The sequence below is a fragment of the Eupeodes corollae genome, chromosome 1 (genome assembly GCF_945859685.1).
Source record: "Eupeodes corollae chromosome 1, idEupCoro1.1, whole genome shotgun sequence".
Taxonomy (NCBI): Eukaryota; Metazoa; Arthropoda; class Insecta; order Diptera; family Syrphidae; genus Eupeodes; species Eupeodes corollae.
The window spans coordinates 161,643,015-161,668,747 of record NC_079147.1 but is presented as its reverse complement, the minus strand read 5'-3'; the positions used below and the strand labels follow the sequence as shown (position 1 = coordinate 161,668,747).

General features: G+C 36.3%; 1 protein-coding gene across 1 annotated transcript in view; it reads left to right on the top strand.

Annotated features, from left to right (window-relative positions):
* LOC129954073 (protein tipE) overlaps positions 1–25,733 on the top strand; it is a 181,265-nt gene that overhangs the window by 31,662 nt on the left and 123,870 nt on the right. The gene's annotated exons all lie outside the window — the stretch shown is intronic.

Here is a 25,733-nt window from a genome sequence, read left to right as displayed (position 1 = left end):
ACTAAAGGTGGCGTATATAAATAACTATAAAGCTTTCGCAAAGCAAGAGGTTTTAAAGTATAAGGATCTTCGAATGACTTAGAAGTTCTTGAAATAAATCCCAACATCGCCTTACTTTTTAAAGTAAAATTATCAATTTCATATTCTAGTCAAAAATCACACCATGATCCTTTTGATTTGTTAACCTCATTAAGAACTGATTCTCAATGTTGTAATCAAAACATATCGGATCCTTTATTTTAGAAAACGTAACAATACTACACTGTTTTACATTAAAATTTAAACCCTTTATGAAACACCATTTGGTAATATTATCAATATCCAATTGAATATTATTAAAAAAAATCATTTTCGTGGGTACTGCCTCTTGCGAGGAATTGACAAATCCTTCAAGAGTTATTCTCGTCATGAAAAAGTGCGTTCTCAAACTAGCCGTTCGGATTCGGCCTAGGTAGGTCCCTTCTATTCCGGACAACAGTACTCCACACAGGAATGGTTGAGAGTTGTAAGTCACTAGGCCCTGGTTCACAAGGGACTGTTGCGCCACCCCATTTGATTTGGCATCTGATTAAGAACTTACACAACTAAAAATCTTGAGATCATCAGCATATAAAAGACATCTAGAACTTTTAATACAATTCGGTAAATCGTTTATAAAAAAATGAAAAGGAGTGGTCCAAGATGGCTACCCTGTGGTACACCGGAAAAAATTTGTATTTCATTGGAAAGAACATCAACAATTTTAACATATTGTCTTCATCCAACCAAATAGCTTCTGATCCATTTTAGAATATTCGTACATTGTGTTGTACCCAAACAAACGGTTTCGAAAAATCGGTGTAGATTACTTCCTCTTTAGTATGATTTTCTTAACAACTAAGACAGTAATTTGTACAAATTACTAAATTTGGTGCAGAAAAATATGGGTTTGAATTGCTTCAAATAATTTGGGTATAAGCTGAAGCTTAGCAATAGGTCTATAATTTTCCACAGATCCTTTAGGTCCAGATTTATGCAAAGGAGTTATATAAAATACTCCTTGTTTCAAGGACAAATTAAAAATATAGCAAAGTGGGGTTTAGAAGGTGGAATATTGTCCGGTGCGGGAGAGAAACTCTTATCAAGCGACGATTAGGCCAACAAAGGTCACCAACATTAATGTTAGAATTGAGACAAAGTGTTTCATTATAATCTAATCCCAAATCAGAAACGTTCGATTGGCAAAATAAAGCAAAGTTATTATAAATATCTTCTAAATTTTCAGAGAGAATTCCATTGAAACAAATGCTAGAAGGAATTCCAATGGATTTTCTTTAGTATTTAGAAATGACCAAAAACACTTCCTACTAGTTTTTATTTTCGACTCAAGGGACCAAATATATAGTTTTTATGTAAATCTTCTTAAGAATTTGAACTCTTTCCAAGATCTAATAATTTGATCACGAAAAGAATCCGAAATCTTAATCTTTTTATAAAGTTTAGCTACGAAATATTTTAAACCAGACAAACTTTTATTAAACCAAATTGGTTTGTTTGAATTTTTTAAAAGGAACAAAATGCAATAGCATCATCTAAAATGTTCCGAAACATAGCAAAAACCTTCTTTAAATTAGTGCAATTATTAATAATTTGCCTTTTTACGCTTTCAAAATATCGGTTCATAGAAACAAAATCAGTATTTTTAAAATCATATTCATGAGCTATAACATTGGAACAACACTGTGATTCAATTAAAAGAGAAAAATTAAACTTAAATTCAAGTGATATATGATGACCACTATTTTGCACCCAAAAGTAAACTAGCCTCATCTAATTGAGCTTCTGGATTCTCATCAATAAAAATTCGATTCAAAATTCGACCAATAGAATTTTGAACATCATTAATTTGATGCGGATTTAAAGCCAATAAGCTATCAATTACATTGTATTGAAAATCTTAAGTTCCGTTATAAGGAAAATATTGTTCATCATTTGAAAATAGCAATTTTACATTTGGTAAATTAAAATCTCCAAGGATTAAAATATAACAATTCTCATCTAAGGTTTTCGCAATGTCTTTAACATAATTTATATGAGCTTCATAAGCAGAATATTTGAGATAAAAGAGGAAGTTAAAGGGAAGTTTCCAGTTAAAATACATAAATCTACACAAATACACATTTGCTCAATATCTTTGTCGTATAACAAAATTTCTCTCCAAATATATCCGGATCTGATGGCAAATAAAACACTGTCGTCTCTTTTTAAGAATGTACACGAGCAGCGTTCCTGTCGATAAACATTAAAATCAGATGTAAAATATTTGTACATACTTTTATCAATAACAAGGTTAAAAGCATTAGACCTAAGGAAAACGCGTGGTTCTATACAAGCTGTAAACAATTATTAGGGACAAAGAAATAAGTTTCCGTTGATATAAATCCAACCTTACTGAGGACAGCTGGAAAAAGTGCAAGCAGTCCAGGAAGGCGATGACGGACCAAATTTATACATGACCAAAAATCACGACAAACAAAAATGCAATGTCCCAAAAACAGTAAACATTTTTGGCCATTCGTAAAACATATCGAGGTATTCTTGCTCTTTCTCGGTTTCTATGCTCGTTGAAAATAACACTCCATTTATTAGGGATTTAGAAAAAGCTAATCTATTTGCTAGGCAGTACACCACCGATTCAACGCTGCCAGTGAGTATAATGACTCCGCCTGTACTTTACCGAGGTAGTGATTCTATAGGACCAATATTTGTTTGCACTCGTACTGTGCTGTGCCAAGAGTCCTTAGATATCTTAAGACACATAAATCCGCTGGTCCGGATGGTATCCCCGCTATTGTTCTGAAGAGGTGTTTTTCAACGCTGGCAAAGCTAATGCGTAAGCTCTTTCATCAGCCCTTCTCCTTAAGTCTCGTTCCAAGTGGATGAAAGACAGCATTTGTCCAGCCCATCTCCAAATACCTACAATTACCGACCGGTTGCACTTGTGTCTCTTCTTTCCAAGGTCATGGAAACGCTGATTATTTATCAGCTCAAGAAGTGTCTCTAAAACCAAAAGCTTCTTAATGACCGACAGTACGTCTTTCGCTGTCGTTCATCTCACCAAACAGTGGAACAAATCTTGAAATATTTTTAGAGAAAATAAGATTATTGCCCTTGATATTTCAAAAGCATTTTGGCAAAAGGCCCTCTTATCGAAAATGCATGATTTCGGTTTTCACGAATCGCTCCTTTATTAGATAAGTAATTACCTTTCGGATCGTTCAATACAAGCAGTATTGAATGTTCCTGAAAAAAATTAAATGCTGGTGTGCCCTAGATATCTGTCCTTTCTCCGAAACTTTTTCTAGTTTTTATTAATGACCTCCTGTCTGCAATTGCTAATCCAACACATGATTTCGATGACGATACTAAAGCGAGTTATAGACTCTTTCCATTATCCATGGATGGCACTTTCATCGATGAGACCGAACATCTTTATATTCTGTGTATGTGTGCCACCAAGCACCTCTTGTGGAACGACCATACATACATACGCAATTTCGTAAAAAATTTCGCAAGGTATTTGGGTTTCCTAAGACGATGCAAGAAATTTGTCACCAATGCTCATCCATCAGTATTTCCTTAAATTGTAGTTTCAAATACAGAGATTCGTTTTTAAGCCGAACTTTGTGAATATCGAATGCCTTACAACACTATGTCTTTCAGAGTTATTACAATATTTAGGAATTCAAAACCAATGTGCACCGACACTTCCTCTAAAATCTCTCTCCGTTTCCTTGTACTAACACTCTGCCTCTGCATAATAAAAGTGATAATATCGCATTCCATGTCTCGCTTGTTATTAAAAAAGGAGGCTGGGATGCGAGCCACACTGATAATTTTCCACCCCGTCTGTCGATTTGTCTTGCTTGAAAGGTTTTCGTGTTTTTTTTTAAAGGTGTCAGTTGAATTATTGTAACAAAATTTAATATTACCAACAATATTTTGGATATGACGAAATAGTTTTATTTTTTTTTTTTTTTTTTTTTTTTTTTTTTTTTATATCCGATGGAAATCTTCAAAAGACACTCGGTAAGAATCGGTACCGAGTAGTGTGGGACTCTTACCGCACTAAAACCACCGGTGAATCAGGACCAATCTATGAAAGATCGACAAATGATTTTTATTTCTTAATTTTTAAAATCGCATTGGGGGAAGTTTAAGGTTATAACACTTTCCCGTAGCTTTTAGCCCATCAGCTCATGAGGCTTGGTTCTTCTTAATCTCCGAACATTGTCTCGTACATTTAATACGGTCTCCATTTCAGAGTTAGTATGACTTTGCAGTCGCTTATTGTGTGATACAGCGTGTTTCTTAACCACTTCTGTAACCATTTCAATTTGAAGGTCACGATGTAGATCGCTATTTCTTATATACCAAGGGGCATTTATTATTCCACGAAGGACCTTGCTTTGGAATTTTTGGATGGGTTCAGCATTTGTTTTCTTTGTACAGCCCCATAGTTGGATGCCATATGTCCAAACGGGTTTCAATACTTGCTTATATAACATTAGTTTGTTCTGGATAGAAAGGTCAGAGTTCTTTCCTATTAACCAGTACATTTTTCTGTACTTCAAGTTTAGTTCTTCTCTTTTCTTTTTGATGTGTTCTTTCCATTTAAGCTTTGCATCCAAATTCATTCCAAGGTATTTGGCGGTATTGGAGTAAGGTACTTCTGTACTGTTTATAAAAATTGGAACATTGTTTATGTTTTTGTTTGTAAAGTTTATATGCGTCGATTTTGTTTCGTTTAATTTGATACGCCATTTGTGCGTCCAATCACTAACTTTATCGACTGCATTTTGCAATTTTTGTGTAGCCTTCGTAACGGATTTATCTGGCACCAATATTGCAGTATCATCAGCAAAGGTGGCCATGATAGCGTTGATGTCCACTGGAATATCCCTTGTATATAACAGATACAGGGTTGGTCCTAGGACACTTCCTTGTGGTACACCGGCTTCAATTTTCTTAAGTTCCGAGTAATTTTGGTCGTACCGTACTCTAAAGAGTCGGTTCGTAATATAGGATTTCAGTATTTCGTAGTACTGCCTGGGGAAGTCCCTATGCAGTTTGTACTCAAGTCCCAAGTGCCAAACCTTGTCAAAAGCTTGAGCAACATCTAAGAATACAGACGAGCATACTTGTTTTTCTTCAAGTGCCTTTTCCACAACATCCGTAATTCGATGCACTTTGTCTATCGTGGAATGTTTATTTCTAAATCCAAACTGATGGCTCGGAATTAGTCTTCTTTCTTCAATTATTTTGTTAAGCCTTTTAAGTAGCAGTTTTTCAAAAACTTTTGCCATGATTGGTATAAGCGATATTGGTCTGTAAGATGTAACTTCTGTTGGTGGCTTACCTTGTTTAGGTATAACAATGACTTCCGCAATTTTCCAATGATGTGGCACATATCTTAGTTTAAGGCATGCGTTTATTATAAATTGGAGTTTCTTGAAGGCTATAAGAGGCATTTCTTTCAGAACCTGAGCAGTTATAAGATCGTACCCTGGTGATTTTTTGTTTGACAGCTTATGTTGACACATGCTTCTTACTTCTTTGAGCGTGACAAAAGGTATTTCACATTCGTCGTTTCTGTCAACAAACTGTAAGGGATCTGTAGCTGTGCTTGCTGGGAATGGCTTGAAAACATTCGCGAGATGTTCAGCAAAGAGATCAGCCTTTTGTTTTGGGTTTCCGATCCATTTACCATCTTGAGATTTTATCGGCGGGTTTTGTGTCTGAGGTCTTTTTAGACGCTTAGTTGCTTTCCATAAGGAGTATTCTGTAGAAGCATCCGTCGTCAGACTTTTCAGGAATCTACTTAGTGAATCATTTTTAAACTCACAGATTCTTTTTTTTAATTCGTTGTTAAGACGGTTAAAAACTACCTTATCATCTGGGAATCTCGTGGATTGCCATTTTCTTCTAGCTCTTCTTTTTTCCAATATCAACTCCTTTATTTCGATAGGATATTTTATTTCTTTTTCTCTCGCATTCGAAATAGTTGGAGTACTTTCTTCTGCAGCCTGCTGCACATCAGCAATAAATTGTTCTACTTCATGATCAATTTGTTCAATTGTTTGCATAGGGGATCTTAGGTTTATAAAATTTTCAAGTTTGTCTCTGAATTCGTTCCAGTTTGTTCTGTTATTCACGAGCTTGGGATTACTTTTTTCTATTATTTCTGTTTCGCTCAGTGATAAAATTACTGGAGTATGATCTGATGATAAATCATAATTACCTTCGACACTTATATGATTTCGTTTAATACCTTTAACTACGAAAAAGTCTATAAGGTCTGGTATTTTGTTAGTATCAGATGGCCAATATGTTGGCGAACCAGAAGAATAAAATTCGCAGTTGTATTTTCGGCCTGCTTGGTATAGCCGTTTACCTTTTGTTGTTATGAGCCTAGATCCCCATTGGGTGTGTTTAGCATTGAAGTCGCCACCAACAAGGAAGTTATGTCCTAACAAATGTAGGAGTTCTGCATAGTCTTCTTCAGTTGGAGAGCGCCTCGGAGGGCAGTATATAGCTGCTATTTTGAATTCTTTCTTTTTTATACCAATACTAATTGTTGTTACTTGCATGTTTTCTTTAGTAAACTTTGGTTCTTCAAAGTGTGTTAAGCACTTTTTTATAAGTATTGCTGATCCTCCCCTAGCTTTGTCAGCTGGGTGCGGAGCGTGATAACATGTATAGTTTGGTAATTTATTATCAAGATTTTGTTCAATAGCGAGGTGGGTTTCGGACACCAAACAAATGTCTATATGCTCTATGTCTAAAAAGATGTTTAGTTCTGATACATGCTGTAAGAGACCGTTTGCATTCCATGTTGCGATTTTGAGTGTTCTGTCCATCATTGTTTTTTAAGAGCGACTTCTTCGCTTAGCTGTTTTATGTTTAAATCTTGTTGGTCAATCCTTTTCAGGATGAGTTCCAGCATTTCTTTTATAGAAGTTTCCTCATTCTTCCGCACATTTTTTACAATCTGGGAATAGGATTTATTTTCATCACTTTTGCTTAGTGCAATTGCTTTTCCCGGTTGATTTTTAGTAATGTTATCGACCGTTACTTTTTTGCTTTCAACTACTGGTTTTGTGTTGGTTGAGTTTCTAAACTTGTTCCCAGTTTTGTTTTTTCTTTTTGTGTCTTGGAACTTTTTTGCTACTGGACATCCTCTGTAACTTGCAGGATGATTGCCTTGACAATTAACACATTTCGCTTTCTGTTCTCTGCCCATGGGACAGTTTTTGGTTGCATGTCTGCCTTCACATTTAACACAAGCGAACTCGCGATTGCAGTATTTTTGTGTATGCCCAAAGGCTTGACAGCGCTTACATTGTGGAACACTTTTCGACTTTCGCAGTGGTTCAATTTTGACAACTATGCCCATAATTGATTTAATACTATAAATCTTATCGAGACTTTCTTTATTTTCAAACGTGAGCATAAATAAAGGTAGAGATCTCTTTTTTGTCGTTGATACCCCAGTGGAGTCTTTTACTATCTCATTTTTAATAAGGTTATTGGCATCGAGAGCTTGAAAGCCTTTTTGTATAAGGTCTTCGACAATTTCTTTGGCAACACATGAAGAGTGAAGGCCTCTTGCTACTACTTTTATCGATCTTGTAGCTTTATTTTCGTACGAGTGCCACTTCTTTTTGTTCAATTCTTCAGTGACAGATCTATACGCATCGGCGTCTTCAACAACGACTTTCCAATTGTCTTTATTGTATGATGTATATTTACATGCCTTATTCGTGCATTTTTCTACTATGCTCTTTAGCTCGCCAAACATTGCCAATCCGGAGATCATAATTGGGGGTGGGGCAGTTTGCCTGGTACCTTTAACGTGAGACTTATTTTGGGGTAAATCTCTTATTTCTTTATTGGATGCTCTCATTTTTGTAGCAGTATCTGATTTTGAACCTGTTTGCTGACATTTTATAACAGCCTCTGGGCTACTCTCTGCTTTTCGTTTCTTTGACTTACGTTTATTTCGGTTTCCTTCAGTTTCAAGGAGGAGCTCTTCCTCATCAGTATGAAACTCATTAGCAGTTTTTTGTGGGCTTTTCACTACTGGTGACTTTTGACTTGATATATTGTCTTTCACGGACTTTTTATCGAGCAAGCTGACTTTTTCTTCGAGTCTCTTCACTTGTTGCTGAAGACTTTCAACAAGGGCTTCAAGTTGTTTTCTGGCTAAGATTTCTATTTGCCATTTATCGAAATAATTTTCGGATTCAACTTGGTGGATCTCGTTGTTTTTTGTGAAACACTGCTGATCTTTTGTTTCGATCTTTTCATGGATGGTTCCTTTTTCGTTAATGACTTCTATGTCATTTGATTTTTGCGTTGGGGGTTTCGATGGAGTAACCCTTGGTGATATTTTTGGTGGAGTTCTTAGTGTTTTTGAACTCCGTCTATTTCCTAGAAGCAATAATTGGTCCTCCCCAGAATCCATAGGACCGATCTCCGAAGAGAGTGGATTTACCAGTTTATCTGGATTATCTGGATTTTTTTATTTTTGTAAAAAACTAACAATTCGATTTTTCTCAAAATTTTACCAGATGTCCAAAACGTTATTTTTCGTTGCCTACAATTGGAGATAAAATCTTTTTTTTAAGGTGATAAATATTTTTTTTTCAAATTTTTTGATTTATACAAAAAACCGCTAGTTGGAATTTTTTTTTTCAAAAACATGGTAGCTTTTTCGAGAATCCTTTCTGCATCTTTCTGACTTATTATCTGTATAATACAATTTATTTAAAGTCAATATCTCTACTGGTTCTTCAGCTATAGACGACGAAAAAAACTTCGCGAACGTATGGACATACGAACGTTCGCACAGACATCTCTCTAAAAATCTTTTATTTCGACTGTAGGGACCTTGAAAAGTCGAGAAATTGGACCAATTACAATAACTTCCTATGGGAAGTTAAAAATATGTTATTGTTATTAAAACATAAAGCTAAATAATCAAGAATTTTTGAAGATTTTGCTCAAAAGCAAAGTCAAATATTATCGTCATCGTTTTACTTGTATCAAACTAGAATTTAAAGATGTTTTAATTCATTATATCCAGTCCAAAAATAAAATCCAGTCCACTTTACAAATGTATTCTTTTCTAGACCAATTCATTTTCACAAATCTAAATTTGATTTTACAAAGGGATTTTTAACTAAACCCTTAGATTATAAATATTAAATTACACACTTTTCCATATTGCTCACTTTTTTCATTTTTTCATTATTCATATCTATTTGTCCATCTGTCAAATTGACATTAGAGTACGAGTATAACTTTATCTTCGTCAGTGTTGCGTATACTATACATACACATAAACTTTAAGATCTCGTACTACACCTAGCTTTCCAGAAATAACACTACATTAAACATCTTCGCAGATGTGTCTTATTTAAATAATTCCTTTTTTTCTTTGTCTCTTTCTCTTTCACTGTCTTTCTCTCTCTCTATCTCTCTCTTTCTCCTTTTAATGTAAAATTCTCCTCTTTTAAAAGCACTTTGCATAGAAATGTATCTCAAACTTAATATTCCTCAAGAAAATCCTTAAATACTTCAGGAATTAATCCTTCTTATCGTTTTGTACTTCTCTCCGATATGGAGCACGCGCCAAAATGCTTACCCCCAAAACTCGATACACATCAACATCATGGTCCGATTGCCAGAAGCCTGTTTTTGTATTTTAATCCTTTCAACAAGAAGGAGCTAAACGAAAATATATTCAGTTTTCTTGTCATGAAAGTTGTAAATACCAAAATTGTACTGAGAAAGATGAAGATGTTGATGTATGAGGAGACTACGAGTATATATTCACTATCTCTCCAAGTCCAAGTCATTTCCGGTCAGAAAAGTTGTTCCGAAGGAGTTCTCTACGTCTACCTCTTGCCCTTCCATGGTGTTTACAATTTACTATATACCTACACAATAAAGGTACGTTTACATAAATACTAAAATTCGTATCCTTGTCCTAAATAGATTTGCATGCGGGGACTGATTTTCCAATTACATAAAAACATCCCATCCCACCCATTCGTCTTGCTGTGAGAGTAATCTTCTGATAGTGTCCTTGCCCCTTATCATCATGAAGCAGAGGTGAGGGACAGGCAGAGAGAACGACAAACGACTAGTTCAAATGATGAGGAGCACCAGATGTGCGTATACGAGAACAAGGACGAGAACGAGAACTAGAAATATCCTTTTCTAGATAACTTCTCTTCTCGTCGCCAGTCGTCACCATTGTTGTCGAAGTTATAGCCGTAGTCGAAGTCGATGAATTGAGCCAAAACCGACATTCGAATAATTTCAATTCATCATCCATCCCCAGAGCCACATGAGGCGCTGTCAAAAAGTGTCTTTAATATGCTTCATATTGCATGTTGTACGAAACTGCTGCTGAGGCTGCTGTGACACGAGGAGAGTGTGATATTTGTGCGAGTTTGTGTGTGCCCTCTGCACTTCATTATACATTCAGCTTGTGATCCTTGGAGAGTCTTGGAAGGAGGTCGGAAACAAAAGGACACATACGTTCATCCGACCGAAGTAAACTCAACTATAGTAAATTGTATCCTTGATTTACTTGCCGCTGCTGCCTTCTGCTACAGCTTCTGATTCAGCTTGTGGTGCTGCTGGTGTTTCTTCGGTGAACTATATCACTATGGTACATCAGTAAACCCGTCCTTTAAAAAAAAGGAGGAGGACAGCCACCAACTTTGCTGTCTCTCTTTTTTGTCCTTTATCGTCTTCGTCGTGTCGTCTTGAAGGTGACACAAAATCGATTCTTAATACACTTCGTGTACAGCAGTAGCACACTTGCTGCTCTCAGCTGACTGTTGGCTGGAATATTGTTTATGTCAAGAGGCGAGGTCCTTCGGGCAGGATGCACTAGTAGATAGACACCACTGTGTTTTTTCTTTTAATATTTTTGTAATTTTGTCTTCTCATCGAGATTTCAGATTTCCTGATACCTCAGGCGTTCATCTTTAACGTAAAATAATCTTCAATATAGAAATGAAAACTTAGTATTTTTTTATATTGCTTTTGCTTTTGCCTTGAATGTTGTGTTGCTATACTCCTCGAGCAATGACGCGTCACTTTGGTCCTTTTAAAGTAAACTGAATGGTTGTGAGAAGCTGGAACATTTATTTAATATTTTATACTTGGTTTTCTTTTTTGATTTTAGTAAAAATAATAATTTTGAAGTGTTAAGAAGGGAGTTGTATGGCGGGCGGTATTGGAATTTCTTAATTTTCTCATAAATATAAGTTTTTAAATGAAAGAAATATTGAAGCTGACAAGAGGAGATTCTTTTATAGGAATGACGAATGAGGCTTTTCTGATAATAGACATGTTGATTGTGTGCATAATTATTATTCATAACTTTGTAATATTTTTGTTATCGTTAAATTTTAATTTTACTTAAATCAACATTGAGTGGTTGCTTAGAAATAATATTCTTCTCCTTCTTCTTTTCCGGCTGCTATTAGCAGCACTTTAAGTCCTCCTGGAGCATAGGGCAGCAACCAGTTCCTTCACATCTCTCTCTATTCTTAGCACGATACCTCAGCTGGGACCACGTCTCCAAAGTTTTGGGACCGAACTTCCTTCATGACAGATGATCTCTAAATTTTTCTTGGCCTTCCAGGCTGCCTTCTAACTTGATGATTCTGCTTTGCTATGTGTTCGTCCAGCTTCCTCAATATATGGCCAATCCAGCGCCACTTTCTCTGCGCGATGTCAACATCCACTTTTGATTGTCCAGTCCTGAGCCACAGTTCATCGTTAGATATGGTTTGTGGCCACCGGATGTTCAGGATGTAACGTAGACAGCAGTTGACAGAAGTTTGCAACCTTCTCGAGCACTTCCACGTTTCGCAGGCATATAGCAGCATGGATTTTACGTTGTACTCAAACAACTTTAACTTGGTACGCAGCGTTATTTTCCTAGAGTTCCAAAGCATTCCGAATACATTATGGATTTTTTTTATTCTATTGGTGACATCCAGGTCCGTTCCATATTCGAGTGCTAAATAGCTTTCCAAATAGTTAAACTGGGTGACCTCTTCTACTGCCACTTGTCTTACAATAACCTGCTATTGTAGTTTTCGGCAGATGTGAATTAACATAGTCTTACTGGCATTAATCCTTAAGCCAGCCACCTCCCCATTTAGTTGAAGAGAGTGGCACATTTGGCTGAGGTCTTTATTTCTGCTTGCAATAAAGCATTTGTCGTCAGCATAGTCCAAATGGCTTAATGTTTCCTTCAGGCGACATGGAAGACCCAGTCTCTCGTGTTCACCCACGGTAGCAGTCATAGCATCATCAATAGCAAGCAAGAACAGAATCAGTGACAATACATTTTCTTATCTCACTCCCTGTTTGCTCTTTAAATGCGTGGGCAAGCTGTCTATTGTGCAAAACGATTTGCGTTGTTGTAAGACTTTTTTATTATAGCAACAATTTTATCAGGAATGCCTCTAGCAACAAGCGATCTCCAGATAACATCACGGCTAACGCGATCGAAGGCCTTTTTAAAATCGACAAGCATGAGGTAAAGCGGCGATTGGTACTCCGACGATTGTTCAAGAATAATTCGCAAGGTGTTAATGTGGTCGACACATTATCGAGCACTGCGAAATCACGTTTGATGCCTCTTGCGCGTAGACTCGATCTTGGATTTTATCCTCTCGAGATTGATGGTTGCCATTAACGTTGGAAATATGTACAGAATGGTGAATCCACGCCGGTTATTGCAGTTTTTCAGATAACCTTTTTTGGTAGCTGGACGATTACCCCATTCCCTGGAAAAGGTTTCATTTTCCCAAACAGACTAAACAAGTGGCAACAAAATACCGGTAGTGAAGTCGGGGTCTGCTTTGAGGAATTCGTCAGGTATGCCATTCAGCCCAATTGCTTTGTTTTCTTTAAAAGATGTATCGCGGTTCTTATTTCCGTGCATGCCGGGTGGTCAATATTAATAATTCTGATAGATCTACTTATGTCCGTGAGTTGATGATTTGCATTAGCGATTGCATTTGCATTCTGGTCATCGTTCAGCAATGTAGAGAAGTGCTCCTTCCATCTCCGCAATTGATCTTCCATTGACACTAAAAGACTACCGTTCGTGTCACGAACAGGATGGTTGACGATATTTTGTTGACCTACCAGATCTTGCAAAACCACGACAAGTATTTGGGTCACTAAAAGCGATTGTATTAAATTTTTGTCTGGTTGTTATGTCTGCATGTCTATGGATAGCAGCTGTTCGCAGTCAAATTGTCGCTAATAGCCGATCATGGCTGCTTCCTGCATCTGCACGTCTCTGGTTCCTCACATCGCAAAGAGATTTCCTCCATCGGTGTTGTATTATAAAATGGTCGATTTGGTTTTCTGTTCGACCATCAGGGGATACCCGATAACTTTAGTTGCAGGTTTTATGTGGGAAAAGGGTTCCACCTACCACTAGCTGACGGGCATTACAAAAGTCGAAAAATATCAAGATAGTCATTTCGTTGACATATGCCGTGTCTACCCATAACTCGCTCAAGGCCTGTGTTATCCGAGCCAACTTTGGCATTGAGGTCCCGCATGATGATAGTTATGTCACACTATGGAACTCTGCTGTAGACCGAGTTCAGTTAAGCTTTTGTTTTCTTCTGCTGCATCATTCGTCGGAGCGTAACACTGGATGATGGTGAGTTTGCCAATTCTGGACACCATTCAGTCTTTGACCGCTACCTGTCTGATCCTCTCCAGAATACAGAATCCACGTCCGCTTTGTTGATGATCTGTGCTTTTCTTTTACCTCCACTTCGTTTCACTCAGCCCAAGAATACTCAAGTTCTGTATTTTCATTTCACGTTCCACCTGTTCATAAAAGCCCTGTCCATACAGAGACCGAACGTTCCATGCTCCGACTCTTGTGTTTTTTGATAGTCGAAAGTATTGTCCCTAGTTCTATTTGCAGCCCCAAATCCGATGTGAGGTTTACTACAACCGAAGGGACTGTAGAAGGATTTACCTATTGGGGAATTATTACCATTCGTTCTCATGTTTTATAAAAGAATAAACTTTTCAGTCCACTAGGTGTTTACCCGGATGTAATTAATAATACTATCTGCATAATGTGTTAACTACATTATACACACAAGCCTTCGATTCGACAGGCACACCCGCCTTTTTGATATTCGAACACATACAATAAAACAAGGCCGTCCAATGTGGAAAAACTGACGCTTTTTGTAGCCGCCCCATATGGATACAGACGCTACGTGCTGCTGCCGTTGGCCTTCTACAAATATGCTCATCCGCCACCAGTCTACCATGCCGTTGACTACTACTCGCAGTTCTTTCACCTTTAGGGAGATTTTCATCAACCCAAGGACAAGTCTGTGCCCATGCCAGCAATGCTGGGTTGTTTGGTGATACCGGCAACCATTCGGTCCGATTTATGTGTGTTAGCGCGACCTTCGTCTCTACCACGTGGAGGTGCACATTTCTCTAGAGATTTTCCCTTTTCTTAACCTAGGACCACCGCGCGCTGTAGGCGTTTCGTAGAGCTCTCCAGTACTTAGTAAGAAGTCTTTGTAATAGGTCTGATTTGTCAAATTGAAAATTTTGACATTCCTAGAATCTACATTAAAAGTTTTTAGACAGATTTCTGTGTGTACGTGCGTTCGTACTTTCGGATTTCCTTTTTTCGTCAGGTTATATCAAGAATTGTAAAAGATTATAAGACAACATAAGGGACTTAAACTTCATTATTTGAACGTAAATTTTGACCAAGGCAACTATTAAGTTTTTTAAGTGTCATTAATTTAAAATTCAGAGTTTTACTTCAAAAACCTCTAACTTAAGTTCATAGTACAAAAACTAACAAAACACATTGTTGTCTACAAAACACTCTACAAGCTACATCATAAATATTTGTTATTAACTTCCCATAGGAAGTTATTGTAATGGGTCCGATTTGTCAAATTGAAAATTTTGATATTTCTCGACGTTTCAAGGTCCCTAGAGTCGAAATAAAAGATTTTTAGAAAGATGTCTGTGCGTGCGTGTGTACGTACGTTCGTACGTTCGCGACAATTTTTTCGTCGTCCATAGCTCAAGAACCAGAAGAGATATCAACTTCAAATAAATTTTGTTATACAGATAATAAGGCAGAAAGATGCAGAAAGGGCTCTCAACAAAATTGCGTGGGTGGTTTTTTTACCATAGGAGTTTGAAAAAAAGGTGAAAATTTTGGTTAACCCTAAATATCTTACGAACCAAAAACGCTAGAGACTTGAATTAAATTTTATATAATATATTGTAACGTGATACCAAACAGGTATATTTTTTGAAAAAATCAATATAACGGTTTTTTTTTTTAAATCAATAAAACTGAAAAAAAAAATTTGTCAGCTCCAAAATTTTACGACTGAAATATGATTTCATCTCCAAAACAATTTTGTGCAACGAATAATAATGTTTTTGATATCTGATAAAATTTTGAGAAAAATCTAATTGACAGTTTTTTTATAAAAAATAAAAATCTAAAAAAAACATTACTCAAAGTTGGTAAAAATTGATTTTCGATTCAAATATCTTTTCAAAAACTTAAAATTTAGGATTCAAACTTATTTTTTCTTATAAGGAATATTGTTTCCAACATTTTGAAAAATTTTGAGAAAAATGCAATTGACAGTTTTTTTACAAAAAATAAAAACCTAAAAAAAAAATTAATAAAAGTTGGTAAAAATTGATTTTCGACTCAAATATCTTTTCAAAACTTTGAAATATTGGCTTTAATTTACTTTTATCTTTCAAAACATCTTGTTGTCAACATTCAGTTAAAGTTTAAAAAAAATCAAATTGACAGTTTTTTTTACAAAAAATAAAAACCTAAAAAAAATTGTAAAAGTTGGTAAAAATTGATTTTCGACTCAAATATCTTTTCAAAACTTTGAGATATTGGCTTTGATTTACTTTAATCTTTCAAAAAATATTGTTTTCAACATTCAGTTAAAGTTTGAAAAAAATCGAATTGACAGTTTTTTTACAAAAAATAAAAACCTAAGAAAAAATTTATAAAAGTTGGTAAAAATTGATTTTCGACTCAAATATCTTTTCAAAAATTGTATATATTGTCTTTTAACAACTTTTATCTTTCAACAAATATTGTTGTCAATATTCAATAAAATTTTGAAAAAAATCGAATTGACAGTTTTTGTGCAAAAAATTAAAAACCTAAACAAAATTTACTAAAAGTTGGTGAAAATTGATTTTTGACTCAAATATCTTTACAAAAATTTGAAATTTTTTCTTCAAACTAATTTAATCTTATAAGAAATATTGTTTTCAATATTCGATAAAATTTTGAAAAAAGTCGAATTAACAGTTTTTTTATAAAAAATAAAACTCTAAAAAAAATAAATTACTTGGTAAAAATTTACTTTCAATTTAAATAGCTTTTCAAAAGTTAAAAATATTGGCTTCAAACTTATTTTATTTCACAGAAAATATTGTTTTCGATATTCAATAATTTGTATATAAAATCAAATGGGGTGGCGCAACAGTCCGTTGTGAACCAGGGCCTAGTGACTTACAACTCTCAACCATTCCTGTGTGCGAGTACTGTTGTCAGGAATGGAAGGGACCTACAATTTAAGGCCGAATCCGAACGGCTAATTTGAGAAAGCACTTTTTCATGACAAGAATTACTCTTGAAGGATTTGTCAATTCCTCGCAAGAGGCAGTACCCGCGAAAATTATTTTTTTAAATTAAGCTGGCACAGGCAGGGATTGAACCCAAGACCCCTTGCATGACAGTCCAACGCACTAACCATCATGCCACGGGTACTACTTTTGTATATAAAAATCCAACGTTAAAAAAAATCTACAAAAAATAGTATGCATAATTTGGTAAAACTTGGTATGAGTACATATAGACAAACTTTGAAGCAAGACAAATCGACAGACGGGATGGGAAGTTATCAGTGTGGGTCGCATCCCAGCCTCTTTTTTCTTTTTAAAATTGTCAAGAAACCCTTTATAAAAAATATTAAATGGAATTGTGCAGAAAACAAATATGTATGTATATCACAGAGTAATAAAGTTTATCTTTCAGTTGAATGAAAAAAAAACATGATCAAATGTCATTTTGAGAGGAGTAGACTTGACTTGATTGTTGGGGAGATTTTTCTCGACTAACTTTCCATTAAAACTTGTTTTACTTTCACATTCCTTATGACGTCTGAACCTTACCGTTTGCTTTAAATACGTGTTTTCTTACAGATAAAAGCATTAAAGGACTATTCCGATGAGAGCGACTATTAACGAATGAACGAATATTAGTCCTTTGTGATATTTCTTTCACATGACTTGTTTTTATTCGTCATTACATATGTTGACTTACTTACTTAAGGCGGCGCTACAGTCCTGTGTGAACTAGGGCCTCATCGAACAAACTTCTCCATATAGCTCGGTCCCCAGCTAGATGTCTCCACTTTCGCGCTTCAAATTGTGTAAGAGCACTTTTCACTTGTGCCCGCCACCTGTTCCGCGGTTTTCCCCTAGCCTGCTGTCCTGTGGGTGTGGATTCGAGGACTTTCCTTGCTGAAGCATTGGTTTCCATACGCTCTACGTGACCCAATCATCTGCCGTAATGTGAATATTGGATCAACTATGGACTTTCCTGGTCTAAAACACACAACACACACAACAAAAAATATACATCTTCTCAATATAAATAAATTACGTGTCACAATGTTTGTCCGCGATGGACTTGTAAATTACTTAACCAATTTTAATTAAATTTGTACACCAACTGCGATGATCGCAATATCATTTTATGGCACATTATTTGTATATTATTAGACGGTCACACTTAGCAGTTAGCTTCAAACGATTGTAAAAGATAGCGACAACTGTACTGGATTGAGTAAGTAATCAATAGATAGTGCTAGGCCTAATTTCTAAACGTGTCACATAGGCTATCCGAATCTCAGCGTCCTTTTTGTAATTATCAATAGTTGCTATTTTTTAAAATGTGTCTTTGCTCGGAGAAATAATACTAATTTAACAGCAATTTGTTGTTTCTAACTATCAATGATAATTTAAAAGTATTGCTTTAAGATCAGTAGATTTTTGTGGAAACGAAATATCAAGTAACTTTTCGTGTTTCAAGAAACTATAAAAATTATTTTTCTTGGAACGTAAAGACAAATTTACTTTAAATGAATCGAAATAGTTTTGTTCGTGAGAATAAAACCACACTGAGCCTTTTATTTGGTCGACATAAATCCTCAGCAGAGTTAATAATTCGAGCAACCAAACCATGGATCAACTTTGCACCAGGTCCAAATTTTGTTTAGCGAAGAAGCTGGTTTTTGATTGAATGGGGACTATAACAGTCAATGGGGAACGTTATGGAGCTAGATTAATGATGTATTAAAGCATTGCTCGATTAAAATAGTAATAATTTAATAGAATTTACTGGCAAGCAATTATAAATTTTTGCTAATTCATGTTCTTTAATAATCAATTAAAGAATCTAGAAACATTTTTATCAAATTATAAAATAATGAGTTAGAATTAAATAAATATATCAATCATAAAAATATCAAACATTTACATAATCAACACAATTTATTTTTTGATGTACACTATGGCGTATACGCAATTTTTACAATCAAGTTTTATATCATCTTGAACAATATTATAATGGTGAACAAATTTTAAAACTGTATAAAATGTCTGTGTATAAGTGCTCCAACTGTTATTGAAGTAGAGTCTTAGCGGGTAGAACTTATGTGAAATTTAAATAAAAAGAAGATTAAGAGAGGGGTCAGGGACAAAACTCTTTCAAAGATTTTTTGAATAGAATTGGCTACGTTCTAACATTTTAATGATCGAATTGAAGTGTCCGTAGCTGGTCACCGCACCAACTACGTTAAAAAAGGGAACGTATCGATGGTATTTGTATGTATTAATTCGAATAAACCAGAAGAGTCTAAGACACCAATGATAAGTAATGTCGATATGACGATGCTGAGAAAGCATTTGCAGGATTAACAGTTTTAAGCGTTCTTAATAAGAAGGTAGTACTAAAAGATTAGAAAATGGCAGATTGCGCAAGGCAAAAAGAAGAAATCTCCTTTGTACTGCTTTAGTTCTTTTTGAAAGGTGACCAAATCAAGGATGTTTTTAAAATGATACATGATACATGATAAGTTTGAGAAAATTGAAGGTGAACTTTTACGGGAGAAAGAAATGTTATCATCAGTTTTCGTAGAGGGATTCGGAAAAGCACTTTCACCAGCTTAAAAAGAAGGTAGGAGCGAGAATCAGTTACTTTTACCCCGTAGTTAGGTCTCTAAATAAAACTCTTGATAGATGCCTTCTGCTTTTTCTTTGGGTCTCAAATAAATTGTAACAACATTAAAACTGACACTTTTATTGAAATAATTTGTCAGCTATCCTTTTTTTACAATAAAGCTTAATAATATATTTGATGTGCTTGATCTGAAACAAAATCTAGGTGTAACAATTTTGACTTATACAAAATTTCGACGCGTATTTTGTTTTCAGTGTTTACATTAAATATCGGATTTTTCAATAAGGTTTTGGATAACAACGAAATTCTTAATTCCTGTGAAAGTACGTTTGATGCCATTATGTATGGAATAACGGACACGCTGTAGAAGACCAGACTCTGAACCCAATTTTCAAAAGTTTTCCAGCATAAATCGGCCGATATTTCTGCTATTTCACCTTCGGTTATCGTACGAAGTTCATCAATGGTCGCTGGCTTGTTTCCATAGACCCATAGGAAATAGTCTAACGGTGGCGTCAAATCGCACGACCGAGGCGGCCAAGCGACTGGACCATTCCGTAAAATAACATGTTCTCGAAACTTGATTTCCAATAAATTGATTGTGACATTCGCTGTGTGGCTTGTGGTGCCTTCCTGTTGGAACCACAACTCCATATCATCCAATTGGGGCCAAAAATATTCGGTAATCATGGAATGGTATTGATCCCATTCACAATAACGTGCCGGTCTTGATTATCACGGAAGAAGTACGGCCCAACGACGCCGCCGTCGTCCCGCCAGCCCATAAACCACACAAGTTGTTTCTCAGCCCAGTTCACGAACATACGATGCTTCTGGTGGTCAGTTCTTACGTCAAATTAATCTTTTTTTTTTTCGCCACAACAACGTCACAGATTCACACTTCAGAGCGAGTTATGAGAGACACTTTTGGGCTTTTTTCAACTGAAGTCTCAGCGGCAGCAATATTTTTCCACTAGACGATCAATTGTTGTTCTGCTATTAAGACAATTATGACGACCATACATTTGGACGTTAATTTTAATAATATAAACTCGTTGTTGGCTCGTATATCTTTCCATCATGAATGTCAAACCCTACTGAAGCGAAATGTCAAAAGGCGTCGGTCGTTTGCTGCCCCTGTTACTCTTCTTTTGTAGCGTGCCTGTTGAAAAACCCTGCATGGAGCATTGGTTTCCATGCGCTCTACGTGACCCATCCATCTTTATCGTTGGACTTTTACCTTCTCCCCCACTCCCCTTCGATGCATACGGGACAGTAGATCACACGAAGAACTTTTCTCTCGAACCGACCCAAGGTGCTTTCTTCCGCTTTTGTCATAGTCCATACTTCTTCACCGTATAGCAGGACATGGATGATAAGGGTCTTATATAGCGACACTTTGGTCCTTTAAGACAGGACTTCTCCATTCAATTGCTTTCTTAGTCCAACGAAACAACGGTTAGCAAGAGCTATTCTTCGTTTGATCTCAGTACTTGTGTTGTTTTGTTCGTTTATGTCGATGGTGACGTTTTGACCAAGACGTCCTTTCTTGACGACAGCATGTACATTGTTTTGCCCTCATTAACCGTTCAACTCATTCTTGCCACCTCTGCGTCAATACTCACAAAAGCCCCATTGACATCACGCTGAGTTCTTCCGATTATGTCAATGTCATCAGCTTATGCTAGTAATTGGACAGACTTTTGAAAGATAGTGCCTCTAGTGTTCACGTGTGAGCTCTGCACTATTATTTCAAGTACGATCGCATCACCTTGTCTAAAACCTTTTTTGACATCGAAAGGGTCTCTAAAGTTGTTTCCAACCTTTATGGAGCAGCGTGAATTCTCCATGGTCATCCTGCACAAACGGACGAGTTCGGAAGGGATGCCAAAACTTGACATGGCTCTATACAGCTCGTCCCTGTAGATGCTGTCATAAGCGGCCTTGAAATCGATGAATATTTGATCGACTGTGGACTTTCCTGTTCTAAAACCACACTGATAAAAACCTACCAGGTTGTTCACGATGGGCTTTAGACGTTCACATATTACGGCAGAGAAAATTTTGTAAGCGATGTTAAGTAGACTGATTCCTCTATAGTTGGTGCAGTTTAAAAGGTCTCCTTTTTGTAGGATCGGCCAAAAAATACCGAGTTTCCATTCATCGACCATGCTTTCTTCCGACCATAACTTACAGATAAGTTGGTGCATCCTAATAACCAACATATCTCCAGCTGCTGAGGTCGGCATTAAAGCCATTTGCTCCAGCGGTTATTAGACTTCAGCTTAGATATATCAATCTTTACTTCGTCTAAGTCGGGAGGGCGGTATTGTTGGCTTTCGTCGTCTATGTTGAATGGATCATCCAGCCTTACAGCGGAATTCGGTTCGTCGTCGCCGTTATACAGTCTGCAGAAGTGGTCCTGTCATATCCTCAGCATTGACTTCGGTTCCACTATGATGTTTACACTTTCGTACTTGCAGCGTTCGCTTCTAGGTTTATGTACCTGTGAATTTTGTTTCAACTGTTCATAAAACTTTCGAACTTCATTCCTGCTTTTAAACGTCTCAACATCTTCGACGGCACGCTATTCATGCTCTCTGTTTTGCCTTCTGAGAAGTCGGTGTTCCTCTCGCCTTTTTTGTTCATAGAGCTCATGAGCAGCGTCTCTTTGCGTGCCTGTTGTTTGGCTCATTTTCCCGCCGACATTCCTCATCAAACCAGGGGTTCCTTGTTGGTGGTTGCTTGAAACTCAGCACGTCAGAGGCGGCTTCTCTGATTGCATCTTGGCAATGATGCCACTGGTGTTCGATACATTGTGTTACCGGCACAGAACTCGAGATAGGTTACTTGTAACTCGATCGGAGAAGGAATTTGCGATCTCTTGCGATTGTAGCCGTTCGACCTTCTCGCAGGATCTCCCTGTTTTGCCTTGGGTCTGGAAACACGAAGTGCTACCTTTGCAGATAGATACTTAAAATATCAATAAATTGCTTTAGTGACAGAAGCTTTTAATTTCAATGAAAATATAAAAATTATCATCTCATTGTCGAAATTTCGCTTTCAACTTTGTAAATTACTAAAATTACAATTTCCTATCGGTAAACCAATTAATGCAACTATTTGACCTATGTAACTACAAATTGTTGACCTTTCCAATGTTATATACCATCCTTAGTTTTGTACGAACTTCTTTTATTGGAAAGTTTCATCAATTCTATTTGCTTTTAGGCTTAATCTTTCAACAGCACACAATACACCAATTACACATATACTACTTTACTACTACAATACACCCATATATGGTTTATATAGTGGTAGTCTATAAAAGTTTCGTTTGTTTGCTCATAATTCCATATAGCGAATAAATTTGTGTCACATGGGGGATGATTGGATTTTTGTTTGTTTTCATTTTATTTTCTTCTAATTTTGTCAGCTTCCTTCTTTTGTTTACATTTTTATCCTGCTAGGGGCGATAACTGTGTTTGACAAATAGGAACTAAAGTCGGATGTCTACGAGGGTTTATACATTTGCTTTTGCACCGGGGCACATGGGGCGCATGGGGTCGATAGGTGCTGTGGATGGGCTGGAAGCTGTATACAGACAGAGCACAACACTCAATGCTGTGGTGGTGTTCATATAACAAACAACCAACAAATATACAAAAACACCAACAACAACAGCTCAGTGCTGGTGCTTTGAATATATTAGGCTTGTGCTGCTTCCTTGTGCTGACAGCCAAGGATTACACTGTCTCCCGTATTTATTCCTATATTTTACTGCATATTTCATTTCATTTTTTTTCCTTCATTCTTTCTTCTTTTTGTATGCTTTTCTTTCTATTGCCTGAATGACTGTAAGCTGATGGAACTGGCTCTAGCACTGGCGGCATCAACGAGCTCCGACCAAACTGACTCCGTTTCCGAGTCGGCCGTCTAACAAGAGTCCAAGTCAACCTAACCAACCAACCAAAGAAAATAAACAAGAATTATTTGTTGTATGTATTTGTGTGTGGATCTGGTGAATATATAGACGAAGAGGCAACATAAGGGGGCGGTCTTCATCGTCATCGTCATAGTCATCGTCACGAGCATCAGCATCAGCAGGACATGGACCAGCAGTGGCAGTAGTTTACAACAATGCAACATCAGTTTGGAATGGGGATGTGGAAATGGAAATAGTGGTAGCAATATCAATGCAACCAAAGACGAACAACGACGAACGGTTAAAGGATATAGGATGGAGGATGGGGTCTTATAAGGGTTGGATAGTGGACGTTAGACTTTGGACTATGCAGAGTGTTTAGTTTTATAGCTTGCTTCTTCCAGCAGCGAGAGTCGACAAACTTAGTAGGATAGTTTATTATTTGCTTCCCTCCCTACCCTTGTTTGCTTTTCGTCATCTTTATCCTTGTGGGTGGCTGAAAAAAATGGGTGAATGGGTCAGATTTGCTGAGAAAGGATAAAGAGGCAGGAGGGCAACGATGTGGCTGTATTCTGTGGCAAACTTTTTTTCTTGCAGTGAGGTGTGACGTGAAGAGATATTTTTTCCCATCGTCATTGAAAAGGACTCGAATTGTATCTATGTGTGTGTTTGTATGTGTGTGGTATGCTTGACGTATGTGTGTTTGTATTTGAAAGCGAAGGATCTAAGAACGTGATTATTTTTTTCTTCATTTCCTTTTTCCTTTTCTTATTCTTCTTCGTTGTTATTGTTTCAGAATAAAGAAAATTGTGGACGTTTAGAAAATGCGGGGGATAAAAATTATATATTAAATTAAGGCTCACAAAATTTCGAAGGATAACAAGTATCGTAGTCGTCGTCATTGTCGTCGTGTCGGTTGTCAGTTGTCGGTTGTCGGTCGTTTTCTGGCAAAAAAGAGGGGAAGGGGATGCTATGCTCTTGATTTTCCTTGTCCAGTTTGTGTGTGTGTGTGGGTTTTGTTTAAAGCTTTTATAGTTGTTTCCTTCGTCTTTGATGTTTCTCGGACAAAATGTTGTTTGTTTAGGTATTTTATAATTGGTGTAAGGACATCTTTTTCATTATCTTAAGAGAGTAACAAAAGAAAACAAAAACAATTGAGTGCATCTTTTATGATTATGCTTCTTTCATAGTGTTGTGTGTATGTGTGTTACATATGCGTATGTATTTGACATCTGTGTGGAAAAGTGACCTTTGTTTGCCTTAAGCTTCCGATAATGATAAATTGTTAACAATAATGATTTATATCTGAACATGCTTCTAAGGGCATATTATACAACACACATGTATGTATTCTATTTTATGAATGTATGTATGTATTATTATAGAAAGTGACCATGATTTATTTTTCCAATTTATATTTTCTTTTGATTAAAAAAAATATCTATTTTTCTAAATAATAAGCTCGGGCTAAAAGATCATTATTTGAAGGAGAACTTATTTTTGCATGCTACTCGTATTTAAGGGCTATTTAAAAATAAATTCCAATTAGCCTTTGTTCCGCAAAGACTATAACAAAAGAGGAGGTTAGTGAATTTCGTTAGGGAAAGGAAGCTTATTTCCGTAGTTGTTAAACTGGAGAAGTCGATAAGACCTTGATACATAATATGCATATGTACTTCGGATTTATGTAAATCCAATCTATTAGTTTGAACTCGTTATCAACAAAAGGAATCAGGATGAGTTAAAAATATGTACACTAAAAGGAGTTTTTTTATTATTTTGAAACTAATTATTTTTTAGATGTTTTTTTAATATTAAATTGTTTAGTTAGCATCCTTCGAAGATTGATTAAATGTTTTAAAAACGGGCACAGGGCCTTTATCTCAAGGAACAATCGGAAGTTGCCGTCTTGTTTTTAACTTCCCTACGTACGAACGTAAGTACACACGCACGCACAGACATCTATTTAAAAACCTTTTATTTTGACTCTAGGGGCCTTGAAACATCGAGAAATGTCAAATTTTCACTATCTCTGCTCTCTATTGATGGGACATATTTAGATTATGTTTTCTTTTTTTAGACTGTTTCTTGTTGGAGGTCTTGGTTTCGATCCCTGCCTATGGCATATAAAGTTTTTTTCACGGGTACTGCCTCTTGCGAGGAATTGACAAATTCTTCAAGAGTAATTCTTGTCATGAAAAGTGCTTTCTCAAATTAGCCGTTCGGATCCGGCGTAAAACTGTAGGTCCCCTCCATCCCTGACAACAGTACTCGCGCTCAGGAAGATTTGAGAGTTGTAATTTATTTATTAGTTTCTTTTTGGCCACTTTTTTATTAGCCGCAGTTCATTAGATCTCTTATTGCTTTTCCTTTTCTGCCAACTTGTTTTTTTAATAGTCTTTTCTATTTCATTTTTATATGGCGATG